This window comes from Triticum urartu, chromosome 5 (genome assembly GCF_003073215.2).
Source record: "Triticum urartu cultivar G1812 chromosome 5, Tu2.1, whole genome shotgun sequence".
Taxonomy (NCBI): domain Eukaryota; kingdom Viridiplantae; phylum Streptophyta; class Magnoliopsida; order Poales; family Poaceae; genus Triticum; species Triticum urartu.
In genome coordinates, this window is record NC_053026.1 from 520502220 (window position 1) to 520516020 (window position 13801).

Below are 13801 nucleotides of genomic sequence, written 5' to 3' on the forward strand. Positions count from 1 at the left end.
CAGCTGAGTAATGTGGACTTTCTCTAGGAAATCACAATAGTAATTTGGCGAATTCTAAATCCATTGCACACTGCATAAAAATAAAAAATAGTATTGTAGTTGTAACCATGAATGAACTGCACAAGCTTAACTTGTAAATATCTGATTTGCAATTTAAGTTCCTATCGCCGTACAACAAAAATTCACAATTATATTGTTTTTCGACAGTGCAAGGATCCTCCTCCTAGCCTCTCCAACATACCAAGCAGAATTTTCTTCAAACATTGTAAAAAAGGCTCGTAAGGTTATTCTACCATGCACACTAGTCATCAACCCATGCACGGCCTATCATTTTTGTGTTTCACATTGTTAGCTAGAAATAACTACTATGGTGATCTGAAATTGTTAGCTCAGATATGACATCAGTAATGGTTTCTCCTTATGCTATTTCTCTTTAAGAAAAAAATGTTGAAATTAGAGAGAAATTATCTATGCGAGGACTATGTCCACCAGCTGCTACATTGGCACACTCATTGTCATGACGGTGGCCTTGATCTGATGTAGTTAGGAGAAGACACCAAAAAAGATTGATGGGGAATTTCTAAGATGTACAGACCATAGGCACAAAGAGTCATATGTCATTAGAAATTGCAATAAATTAGGTCTAAGATTTAAAGCGTCAATATGATTAAAGAAAACACTAAGTATGCCTGATGGCACATATATTTCCACATGCATTGAAACAAACTATGAAGAACCTGACCTTGTCAGATCAAATATGCGGTAGAATTGGTAATTGTTAAGTTCATTCTGTCCTCTGCTTGCATGCCACATACCTGAACTGGTACATAGTGCTAATTAGCTCAAGTAAACATTTGTTTTCTTTTGAACTGAAAAGAAACTGTGATAATTTGTGTGCTGCAAATACAATAGAAAAACATATGTTTTCTCTGATACATAGTGACATCATTTTTATAAATCGCACAAATAATTATAATTTGAGGTCTACCTCAAAATATTAAGAAAGGTACATAAAAATCTACCAAACTGGACCATCATAATTTTTATACTGTGAGCTTATGCTTTTGCACATGCATCACATAGGCTGACTATATGTATATAATTATATTAACTTTTGAGGATAAAAAATAGCCACCATGCTGATATTAAACTAATCGTCGACCTGCAGACATGCAGGCATTGACACATAGACTCAAGCATCATACGTTCAAAGTTAATTAGGCTACTGTTATGCATGCAATTTAATAGACCTAGTGCATACGATAGGTGGAGGCAGGGTGATGCGACCAATTAGTCCACTGAGTAGATTTGATTAGAAAGAAGAAAGCCTACGTAACAACTAACAAACATCAAAGTTATGGTGGTCAGACCTGAGTAGATGGCCATGATATGTGATACAACACTCGTAGATGTTCTCAATTCTACAACAACTCTGCGTAAAGTTCTCACTTCTACAACAAACTCACTAGAACAAGTGAGCATTGCTACCTACTTGAGCTGTAATAATAGAAATATGACCATATGATAGAGTGATTGATCAGGCCTACAACTTTGCACGTAAGCGGAAAGTGGATCTTTAAATCATCTACATCAACCACGGGAGTGAGATAACAAGCCTTACCATACAATCAGCCAATGACATAATCAACGACATCAACCAACGACTACACAATCAAGTTTCACTTCCGTGAGCTCGTGATAGTCTCCTAAACCATAACTAGAATCAATTCGTTCACACCAAGAGGCTTCAGTTGGAATCTCCCCTCCGCACAAACCAGCTATAATTCAACCTGTCGGTCAACATCAGGGACTAGCAAGTCGTAAGTACCAATTCCGAACTATACTGACGTGAAGTAGAACAAGATGGGGGAAATAAATTTGGAAGAAAAGAAGTGGTTCGGCTCACCACGCAGCTTGATCGCGAGGGTGGTTGTAGTGGCAACTCTTCCCATAGCCACAGGCCCCCGTGCGAAGGTAGTAGACTCAGTTGGTCGTAGGGGAACAATGACGAGGGGCAACGCACCGGGAAGCAGGGGAGTGTTGACGAGGGACGACGCGCTGGGATGGAGGGTCACAGGGGAGCGGTGAGGGGCGGCGTGCTGGGATGGAGGATCGTAGGGGAGTGTGAGGGGCGATGCTTCGGGATGCAGATAGGGAGAGGGGCGGCGGCCGGCATGGGAGCCTATAGGAACCAGAAGAATAGGAGACTGGGGATAGGGAATGACCTAGATTAAAGCCAACTTGGGCTGGGCTGGGTTAGTGCCTTGGCCTTTATTTGGAGTTATGGGCGGTTGCAGTCTAGTAGGAGTATGTATTGGTACAACACATATGCTACAATGCTTATATCTGTATCTACTGTGAATTTTGCAACATACAGCTAAAACATTGTAGAATATATGTTGCTTTATAGAGGGTATCCTTGTAGTGTTTGAGGAGTTCATGTATTCACTATGTGTTAATGCTTTGTTCTGGTACTCTATTAAAAGGAGGCCTTAATATCCCTTAGTTTCCAATAGGACCCTGCTGCACGGGAGGGTAGGACAAAAGATGTCATGCAAGTTCTTTCCATAAGCACGTATGACTATATTCGGAATACATGCCTACATTACATTGATGAATTGGAGCTAGTTCTGTGTCACCCAATGTTATGACTGTTACATGATGAACCACATCTGGCATAATTCTCCATCACCGATCCATTGCCTACGAGCTTTTCATATATTGTTCTTCGCTTATTTACCTTTCCGTTGCTATTGTTATCATCACTATAAAACACCAAAAATATTACCTTTGCTACCGTTACCTTTTACCACCGTTACCACTACTATCATATTACTTTGCTACTAAACACTTTGCTGCAGATATTAAGTTTCCAGGTGTGGTTGAATTGACAACTCAGCTGCTAATACTTGAGAATATTCTTTGGCTCCCCTTGTGTCAAATCAATAAATTTGGGTTGAATACTCTACCCTCGAAAACTGTTGCGATCCCCTATACTTGTGGGTTATCAAGACTATTTTCTGGCACCGTTGCCGGGGAGCATAGCTCTATTCTTTGAGTCACTTGGGATTTATATCTGCTTATCATTATGAAAAACTTGAAAGATCCAAGAACCAAGATTTATCCCTCAACTACGAGTGGAGGTAAGGAATTGCCATGTAGCTCTGCACTTGATTCACCTTCTGTTTTGAGTAAGCTTGCGACACCTAGACCTGCTTCTGCTATTAATTCTGATATGTCACATGTTATTGATGATGCCACTTCTGCTATGCATGATACTTATGATGAAACTACTTCTATGCTTGATACTACTGTGCCACTTGGTGAATTTCTTGATGAACAACTTGCTAGGGCTAGAGAGAATGAAATTATTGAAACTGATAATATTAATGAAAGTGATGATGAAGATTCTCCCCCTAGATCTGAATTACCCATTGTGCCTGAGGGCTATGTTATGGATGAAGAAACTGCTAGATATTTTCTTGCTTGCAATGATAGGAGTGATCTTAAGAAATTATTAGCTAAGCTGAAACAAAAAACTTTGAATGCTAGAATGAAATATGATCCTGCTTATGCTACTTCACCTATCTTTGTTACTGATAAGGATTATGATTTCTCTGTCGACCCTGAGATAATTACTTTGGTTGGATCTGATCCTTTTTATGGCTATGAATCTGAAACTGTTGTGGCACAACTTACTAAATTAAATGATATAGCCACCCTGTTCCCTAATGATGAGAAAACTCGCTACTATTATATCCTTAAATTATTTTCATTCTCATTAAAGGGTGATGCTAAGATATGGTTTAATTCTCTTGATCCTGGTTGTGTGCATAGTCCCCAGGATATGATTTATTACTTCTCTGCTAAATATTTCCCTGCTCATAAGAAACAAGCTGCTTTAAGGGAAATATATAACTTTCTGCAAATAGAAGAAGAGAGTCTCCCACAAGCTTGGGGGAGGCTTCTCCAATTACTTAATGCTTTGCCTGATCATCCTCTTAAGAAAAATGAAATACTTGATATCTTTTATAATGGACTAACCGATGCTTCCAGAGACCACCTGGATAGTTGTGCTGGTTGTGTTTTCGGGGAAAGAACACCAGATGAAGCTGAAATTCTATTGAATAATATGTTGACTAATGAAAATAATTGGACACTTCCAAATCCAATTCCTAAGCCAACTTCGAAGAAAAGGGGTATTCTATTTCTTAGTCCTGAAGATATGCAAGAGGCAAACAAATCTTTGAAGGAAAAAGGTATAAAAGCTGAGGATGTTAAGAATTTACCTCCTATTGAAGAAATACATGGTCTTAATTTACCGCCTATTGAAGAAATATATGGTCTTGATAACCCGACACAGGTAGTAAAGGTAAATTCTCTCTATAGATATGATAAAGCTGAAATCCCTCCTACTAAGTTTGCTAGCCAATGCTTAGATGAGTTTGATGACTTTATGGTTAAACAAGAAAACTTCAATGCTTATGTTGGTAGACAATTGAAACGCAATGCTGATATGCTTGAACACTTGGGTGATTATATGTCTAATGTTAAAGGGAACTAAAACTTATTAGTAAACATGCTTCTATGGTTACCACTCAAGTAGAACAAGTAATTCAAGCTCAGAATGATTTGCTCAATGAATTAAATAGTAAGAAAAATGATAATGTTGTTAGAGTTATGACTAGAGGTGGTAAAATGACTCAGGAACCCTTGTATCCTGAGGGCCATCCTAAGAGAATTGAGCAAGATTCTCAGAGAAATAATGTAGATGCACCTAGTTTTTCTAAAGAGAAGAAAAAGAAAAATGATAGGACTTTGCATGCTTCTAGTGAACCTGTTATTGACACACCTGAGGATCCCAATAATATTTCTATCTCCGATGCTGAAACACAATCTGGTAATGAACATGGACCTAGTGATAATGTTAATGAGGATGTTCATATTGATGCTCAACCTAGTAATGACAATGAAGTAGAGATTGAACCTGCTGTTGATCTTGATAACCCATAATCAAAGAATCAACGTTATGATAAGAGAGACTTTGTTGCTAGGAAGCACGGTAAAGAAAGGGAACCATGGGTTCAGAAACCCATGCCTTTTCCTCCTAAACCATCCAAGAAAAAGGATGATGAGGATTTTGAGCGCTTTGCTAAAATGATTAGACCTATCTTCTTGCGTATGCGTTTGACTGATATGCTTAAAATGAATCCTTATGCTAAGTACATGAAATATATTGTTACTAATAAAAGAAAGATACCGGAAGATGAAATTTCCACCATGCTCGCTAATTATACTTTTAAAGTTGGAATACCTAAGAAACTAGGAAACCCCGGAGTACCAACTATACCATGCTCCATTAAAAGAAACTATGTTAAAACTGCTTTATGTGATCTTGGAGCCGGTGTTAGTGTTATCCCTATCTCTTTATATCGTAGACTTGATTTGAATAAGTTGACACTTACTGAAATATCTTTGCAAATGGCTGATAAATCAACTGCTATACCTATCGGTATTTGTGAGGATGTGCGTGTTGTGGTTGCAAACGTTACTATTTTAACGGACTTTGTTATCCTTGATAGTCATGAGGACGATAGTATGTCCATTATTCTTGGAAGACCCTTTTCGAATACTGCAGGGGCTGTTATTGATTGCGCCAAGGGCAATGTCACTTTTCATGTTAATGGTAATGAGAATATGGTACACTTTCCGAGGAAACAACCTCAAGTCCACAGTATCAATTCTATTGGAAAAATTCCAACTATTACTATTGGAGGCTTTGAATTTCCTATTCGTACTGTCAAGAAGAAATATGATATCCTTATTGTTGGGGAGATGCATATCCCTGTTGAGGTAACCTAGTGTTATTTGAAAATTATCCGGTTCCATGTTATTCGGAATGAGTTTGTTAACAAGACCTAATCAACCTTGTTAGTGGATTCCTTTTGATGAGCATGAGATGGATGAAATTAGAAAACACAACTCTTTGTACCATCTTTTTACTTTCTGTTATTTACATTAAATAAAGCAAAAATAGTAATTTCTTTCTGTTTTCTGAATTATCCATGCAATAAAAAATACCCCAAAAATTAAAGTTCTCCAAATGCCCTGAAATTTAAATATGGTTTTTTCTGGAATATTTGAGAATATCTAGCACTGAGAACACAGTAGGGGGAGCAAGCACCTGGCCACGAGGGTCCAGGGTGCGCCCCCCTGCCTCGTAGGCCCACGGTGGCTCCCCTCCACTTATTCCAACTACCACACACTCCTTCTTCCTCCCACAAACATCACTAACCAGCTCAAACCTGAGTCCAAGCTCATCTTGCTGCCATTTTCGATCTCCTTGCTCAAAGGTCCATTCACAAAACTGTTTTGAGGAATTGTTCCTTGGTATGTGACTCCTCCAATGGTCCATTTAGTTTTTGTTCTAGTGCTTTATTCATTGTATATTTTTCTGCTTAGGTGACCCTGTTCTTGAGCTTGAATGTCAAATTTATATGGCCAAAAGTAGTTTTAATGCATGATATATCCTCTAGGCACTTGTAGGAGTAGTTGCTATCAATTTTGTTGAGTTTGGTTCACTTTTATTTTGAAGTTACTAAAATTTAAGAAATTTTTCAGAGGAAGAAATATGTTTAGGAAAATGTACCAAGGTGGTCCTTCAAGGAAGCAAGGACCCAGGCTCGCATTACGCGATGCCGACAATGGACCAATGAGGGAAGCTCAAGTGCGGGCTTGTGAATGGCCTTCAGAGGACTTTATAGATCGAGCAGGAATCAAGGAAGAATTTAACGCATATGTTCGTAATGCTGATCTTGAGAGCTTCGAGGCAGATAAGTGCAGCCAGTACCACTATCTCACTTATTCCTTTGTGAGAAGGTTTGAATTTTCATAATCACGCAATTCTCAAACTGTCATGTTTGATCTTTATGAAAATTCTTATACTATGGACTTAGAGGATTTTAACACCGCTTGCAAACTTCCACAATGGGGTAGTCCTAATGAACCTCGCAAATTTGAATTTAGAGATTTTCTTGCTAGTATAACTGTGGGGGAATCTAGAGACATAACACAAGCTACCATAGGGAGCATTCATTTTCCTGCTATACATTATTTTGCTCTCTTCATAGGTAGATATATTAATTGTAAAGATGAAGCATGTCACATGTGTGTGCCTGATCTTAGCGTTCTCAGAAGCGCTATTTTAGGAGATAAACAATACAACTTGGGGGCTATTGTTGCACGTAGGTTTGATACGTCTCCGTCGTATCTACTTTTCCAAACACTTTTGCCCTTGTTTTGGACTCTAACTTGCATGATTTGAATGGAACTAACCCGGACTAACGCTGTTTTCAGCAGAATTACCATGGTGTTATTTATGTGTAGAAACAAACGTTCTCGCAATGACCTGAAACTTCACGGAGCAACTTTTCAGAAAATATGAAAAATAGCTGCAAAAGATGAAGGCCAGGGGTCCACCACCTATCCACGAGGGTGGAGGGCGCGCCCCCCTACCTCGTGGGCCCCCTGTTGCCTCTCCGACTCCAACTCCAACTCCATATATTGTGTTTCGGGGAGAAAAAATCAGAAAGAAGAAATCATCACGTTTTACGATACGGAGCCACCGCCAAGCCCTAAAACCTCTCGGCAGGGCTGATCTGGAGTCTGTTCGGTGCTCCGGAGAGGGGAATCCGTCGCCATCGTCATCATCAACCATCCTCCATCACCAATTTCATGATGCTCACCGCCGTGCATGAGTAATTCCATCGTAGCCTTGCTGGACGGTGATTGGTTGGATGGGATCTATCATGTAATCGAGTTAGTTTTGTTAGGGTTTGATCCCTAGTATCCACTATGTTCTGAGATTGATGTTGCTGTGACTTTGCTATGCTTAATGCTTGTCACTAGGGCCCGAGTGCCATGATTTCAGATCTGAACCTATTATATTTTCATCAATATATGAGTGTTCTTGATCCTATCTTGCAAGTCTATAGTCACCTATTATGTGTTATGATCCGTTAACCCCGAAGTGACAATAATCAGGATACTTACCGGTGATGACCCTAGTTTGAAGAGTTCATGTATTCACTATGTGTTAATGCTTTGTTCCGGTTCTCTATTAAAAGGAGGCCTTAATATCCCTTAGTTTCCGTAAGGACCCCGCTGCCACGGGAGGGTAGGACAGAATATGTTATGCAAGTTCTTTTCCATAAGCATGTATGACTATATTTGGAATACATGCCTACATTACATTGACGAACTGGAGCTAGTTCCGTGTCACCCTAGGTTATGACTGTTACATGATGAACCGCATCCGGCATAATTCTCCATCACAGATCCATTGCCTACGAGCTTTCCATATATTGTTCTTCGCTTATTTACTTTCCCGTTGCTATTGCTATCATCACTACAAAATACCAAAAACATTGCTTTTACTACTGTTACCTTTTGTTACCGTCACCACTGCTATCATATTATTTTTCTACTAAATACTTTGATGCATATACTAAGTTTCCAGGTGTGGTTGAATTGACATCTCAGCTGCTAATACTTGAGAGTATTCTTTGGCTCCCCTTGTTTCGAGTCAATAAATTTGGGTTGAATACTTTACCCTCGAAAACTGTTGCGATCCCCTATACTTGTGGGTTATCAAGACTATTTTCTGGCACCGTTGCCGGGGAGCATAGCTCTATTCTTTGAGTCAGTTGGGATATATATCTGCTTATCATTATGAAGAAATTGAGAGATCCAAAAACCAAGATCTATCCCTCAACTACGAGGGGAGGTAAGGAACTGCCATCTAGCTCTGCACTTGATTCACCTTCTCTTTTGAGTAAGCTTGCGACACCTACACCTGCTTCTACTCTTCGTTCTGATATGTCACATGTTATTGATGATGCCACTTCTTCTATGCATGATACTTATGATGAAACTACTTCTATGCTTGATACTACTGTGCCACTTGGTAAATTTCTTGATGAACAACTTGCTAGAGCTAGAGAAATTGAAAATATTGAATCTGATGATACTGATGAAAGTGATGATGAAGAATCACTTGTTAGAGTGAGAGAAATTGAAAATATTGAATCTGATAATGGATTAACCGATGCCTCCAGAGATTACTTGGATAGTTGTGCTGGTTCTGTTTTCAGGGAAAGAACACCGGATGAAGCTGAAATTCTATTGAATAATATGTTGACAAATGAAAATAATTGGACACCTCCGGAGCCAACTCCTGAGCCTATTCCTAAACCAACTCCGAAGAAGAGGGGTATTCTATTTCTCAGTCCTGAAGATATGCAAGAGGCAAAGAAATCTATGAAAGAAAAAGGTATTAAAGCTGAAGATGTTAAGAATTCACCTCCTATTGAAGAAATACATGGTCTTAATTTACTACCTGTTGAAGAAACATATAATCTTAATCCATTACCTATTGAAGAAACTAATGGTCTTGATAACCCAACACAGGTAGTAAAGGTAAATTATCTCTACATATACGATAAAGCTGAAATCCCATTTACTAAATTTGCTAGCCAATGCTTAGATGAGTTTGATAAATTTATGGCTAAGCAAGAAGACTTTAATGCTTATTTTGGTAGACAATTGAAATACAATTCAAATATGCTTGAACACTTGGGTGATTATATGGCTAATGTCAAAGGTGAACTTAAACATATTAGTAAACATGCTTCTATGGTTACCACTCAAGTAGAACAACTACTTAAAGCTCAAAATGATTTGCTCAATGAATTGAATAGTAAGAATAATGATAATGTTGTTAGAGTGGCTACTAGAACTAGTAGAATGACTCAGGAACCTTTGTATCCTGAAGGCCATCCTAAGAGAACTGAGCAATATTCTTAGAGAAATAATATAGATGCACCTAGTTCTTCTAAAAAGAATAAAAAGAAAAATGATAGGACTTTGCATGCTTCTAGTGAACCTATTACTGAAACACCTGAGAATCCAAATGATATTTCTATTTCTGATGCTGAAACACAATCAGGTAATGAACCTGAAACTAGTGTTAATGTTAATCATAATGTTCATAATGATGCTCAACCTAGTAATGATAATGACATAGAAATTGAACCTGCGGTTGATCTTGATAACCCACAATCAAAGAATCAACATTATGATAAGAAAGACTTTGTTGCTAGGAAACATGGTAAAGAAAGAGAACAATGGGTTCAGAAACCCATGCCTTTTCCTCCCAAACCATCCAAGAAAAAGGATGATGAGGATTTTGAGCACTTTGCTGAAATGATTAGACCTATCTTTTTGCGTATCCGATTAACTGATATGCTCAAAACCAATCCTTATGCTAAGTATATGAAAGATATTATTACAAATAAAAGAAAGATACCGGAAGTTGAAATTTCCACCATGCTTGCTAATTATACTTTTAAGGGTGGAATACCAAAGAAACTTGGAGATCCCGGTGTACCAACTATACCGTGCTCCATTAAAAGAAATTATGTTAAAACTGCTTTATGTGATCTTGCAGCCGGTGTTAGTGTTATGCCTCTCTCTTTATATCGTAGACTTGATTTGAGTAAGTTGACACCTACTGAAATATCTTTGCAAATGGCTGATAAATCAACTGCTATACCTGTCAGTATTTGTGAGGATGTGCCTATTGTAGTTGCAAACGTTACTATTTTAACGGACTTTGTTATTCTTGATATTCCCGAGGACGATAGTATGTCTATTATTCTTGGAAGACCCTTTTTGAATACTTCAAGGGCTGTTATTGATTGCACTAAAGGCAATGTCACTTTTCATGTTAATGGTAATGAGCACACGGTACACTTTCCGAGGAAACAACCTCAAGTTCATAGTATCAACTCTATTGATAAAATTCCATCGATTATATTTGGAGGTTTTGAATTTCCTCTTCCTACTGTCAAGAAGAAATATGATATTCTTATTATTGGGGATGTGCATATCCCCGTTGAGGTAACATAGTGTTATTCGAAATTTCTCCGGTTCCATGTTATTCGGAATGAGTTCGCTAACAAGACTTGATTAACCTTGTTAGTGGATTCCTTTTGATGATCATGAGATGGATGAAACTAGAAGGCACGACCTGCTGTACCCTCCGTTTACTTTCTGTTATTTATATTAAATAAAATAAAAATAAATATTTTTCTGTCTGTTATCTGAGTATACGTACAATATAAAAATACCTCGAAAATAAAAGTTCTCCAAATGCCCTGAAATTTAAATATGATTTTTTTCTAGAATATTAGAGAATATTTGGCACTAAGAACATAGTAGAGGGGCCAACCACCTGCCCACGAGGGTGGAGGGCGCGCCCCCTGCCTCGTGGGCCCATGGTGGCTCTCCTCCACTTATTCCTGCACCCACACACTCCTTCTTCCTCCCCCAAACACGAATATCCAGCTCAAGCATGAGTTCTAGCTCATTTTGCTGTCATTTTCAATCTCCTTGTTCAAAGCACCTCTCACAAAACTGCTTGGGGAGATTGTTCCTTGGTATGTGACTCCTCCATTGGTCCAATTTGTTTCTGTTCTAGTGCTTTATTCATTGCAAATTTTTGCTACTTAGGTGACCCTGTTCTTGAGCTTGCATGTCAAATTTATATGGTCAAAAGTAGTTTTGATGCATGATATAGGCTCTAGGCACTTGTAGGAGTAGTTGGTATCAATATTATTGAGTTTGGTTTACTTTTATTTTGAAGTTACTAAAAATTTCAGAATTTTTCAGAAAATGATGAGGAGACTTTTGAGGGGCTCATTGAGCCAAAGCTCGAAGGAAAAGGCACCGAAGCCTAAGTATAATCTGCCGCGCACCGCGGAGGTTCGGGCGTGTGAATGGCCTTCCGAAGATTTCTTGAGAGCAGCCTGGATTTATGAAGATTTTCAGGAATTGGCTAAGAATGAAGGCCTCACCTCTTTCCTCCGCGACCAATGCGATCAGTATCTCTTACTCACGAATATATTTGTGCAAAACTTTCATTTCCATTCTAGGAGCTCACCACCTACGGTGGAGTTTTATTTATATGATGAGCATAAGGAGATGTCACTTTATGATTTTTGTCGGGTTTGTTTAGTCCCTTTTGAGGGCAAGACAGAAGAACCACATCGCGATGATGTGGAGGGGTTTATTGATACTGTCACTGTAGGGGAAACAAGGAAGGTTGCAATGCATGAATCACTAGCATACATTTTCCTGTTTTACGTTATTTTGCATTATTTCCTAGTCGTTGCTTAATTGGTCGTGGAAACTGTGGAAACCTTAGTATCCCTGATATTATTATTTTGCTCAACGATTTATATGGTGATAACTCTGTTAGTATGGGCGGCATTATTGCTAAACGGTTAAGTCTGAACCATACAAAGGGCCCCATCTTTGGAGGCATCTATGCTTCACGCCTAGCTGCACATTTTAACATACCTATTAGGCATTATGAGAAGGAAGAAAAAGTGTTGCCTCGTGTTTATCTAGATTATAAAAGTATGGTGGCAAATGATTTTATTGTCAAGAATAGGGAAGGAGAGCTTAAATATCAATTGTTCTTTAATAAACATCATCCTGAGACTATCACCCTGCCTGCTACTTCTTTGTTTGATTTATCTGTAGGCCAGTACCTTGTTCCGTTGAAGGCTATTCACGCCTACCGGGACCCTGCACCAGCTATGGAGCCAGAGCCGGAACCATAGGTTGATCCTTCACGACAGTCTAATTACCAGTGGGATCCGGAGATGATTGTCAGCTAGTGGCAATCAGAGTCTTCCTCTTCTTCTTCTTCTCAGTACGACCCCAACTATTATTATGGATATCCGCCAGGCCAGCCGTGGCCATAGACCAACTTAGGCCAAAAGCCTAAGCTTGGGGGAGTACGTATTTCCCACCGACATTACATTTATGTTCACACACTCATTGCTAGATGTCGGTGCTCATACTTTTCATTGTATCATCCATGCTAGTTTATTTCATTTTTATGCTTTCTTCTTGTGTGTTTAATAAACCTTAAGAAAAATCAAAAAAATTAGTTGTAGCTTTTAATCAGTTTAATTTCCATGCTTGTAGTAGGAATTAAAAAGAAAACCCAAAAAGATGTCATGTTCTTCTTTTGCTTGTTGGTAGCTTTCCCGTGTAAATAGTTTTGTTTCTTTTCTTTTCTTTGGGGGTCGATAGGAGAAGACCATAATCAAATTGTTGAAGTGGATCTTATATGCATTATTGTTTATCTAACAAAAGAGCCCATATTGCCTTGTCTTCTCCTGTTTATTGAATGCCTGCAGATTCCAGCTTAGTCCAATGCACGTGCACTATTATTATTATTCACATCGTTCGGTCGTGCAAGTGAAAGGCAATTATGATGATATATGATGGACTGGCTGAGATGAGAAAAGCTAGTATGAACTTGACCTCTTTTGTTTTTGTAAATATGGCTAGTTCATCATTCCTGATTCAGCCTATTATGAATAAACATGTTTGCAATGACAATTAGAGATCATAGTTTCTTGTGCCATGCTTGATTAGCTATGAGTTATAATGGTTTACCTTGCGTGCCAACATGCTATTGAGATAGTTATGATGTGGTATGATAGGGTGGTATCCTCCTCTAAATGATTTAAGTGACTTGACTTGGCGCATGTTCACGCATGTAGTTGAAACAAAATCAACATAGCCTTCACGATATTTATGTTCATGATGGATTATATCCTACTCATGTGTAACATCCCAAATTTTCAATTTGGAATGTTATACACTAGATCATCCTGCATAGCATATTTCTTGCATTTTTGGTTAATCCTAGAAATTTCACGCA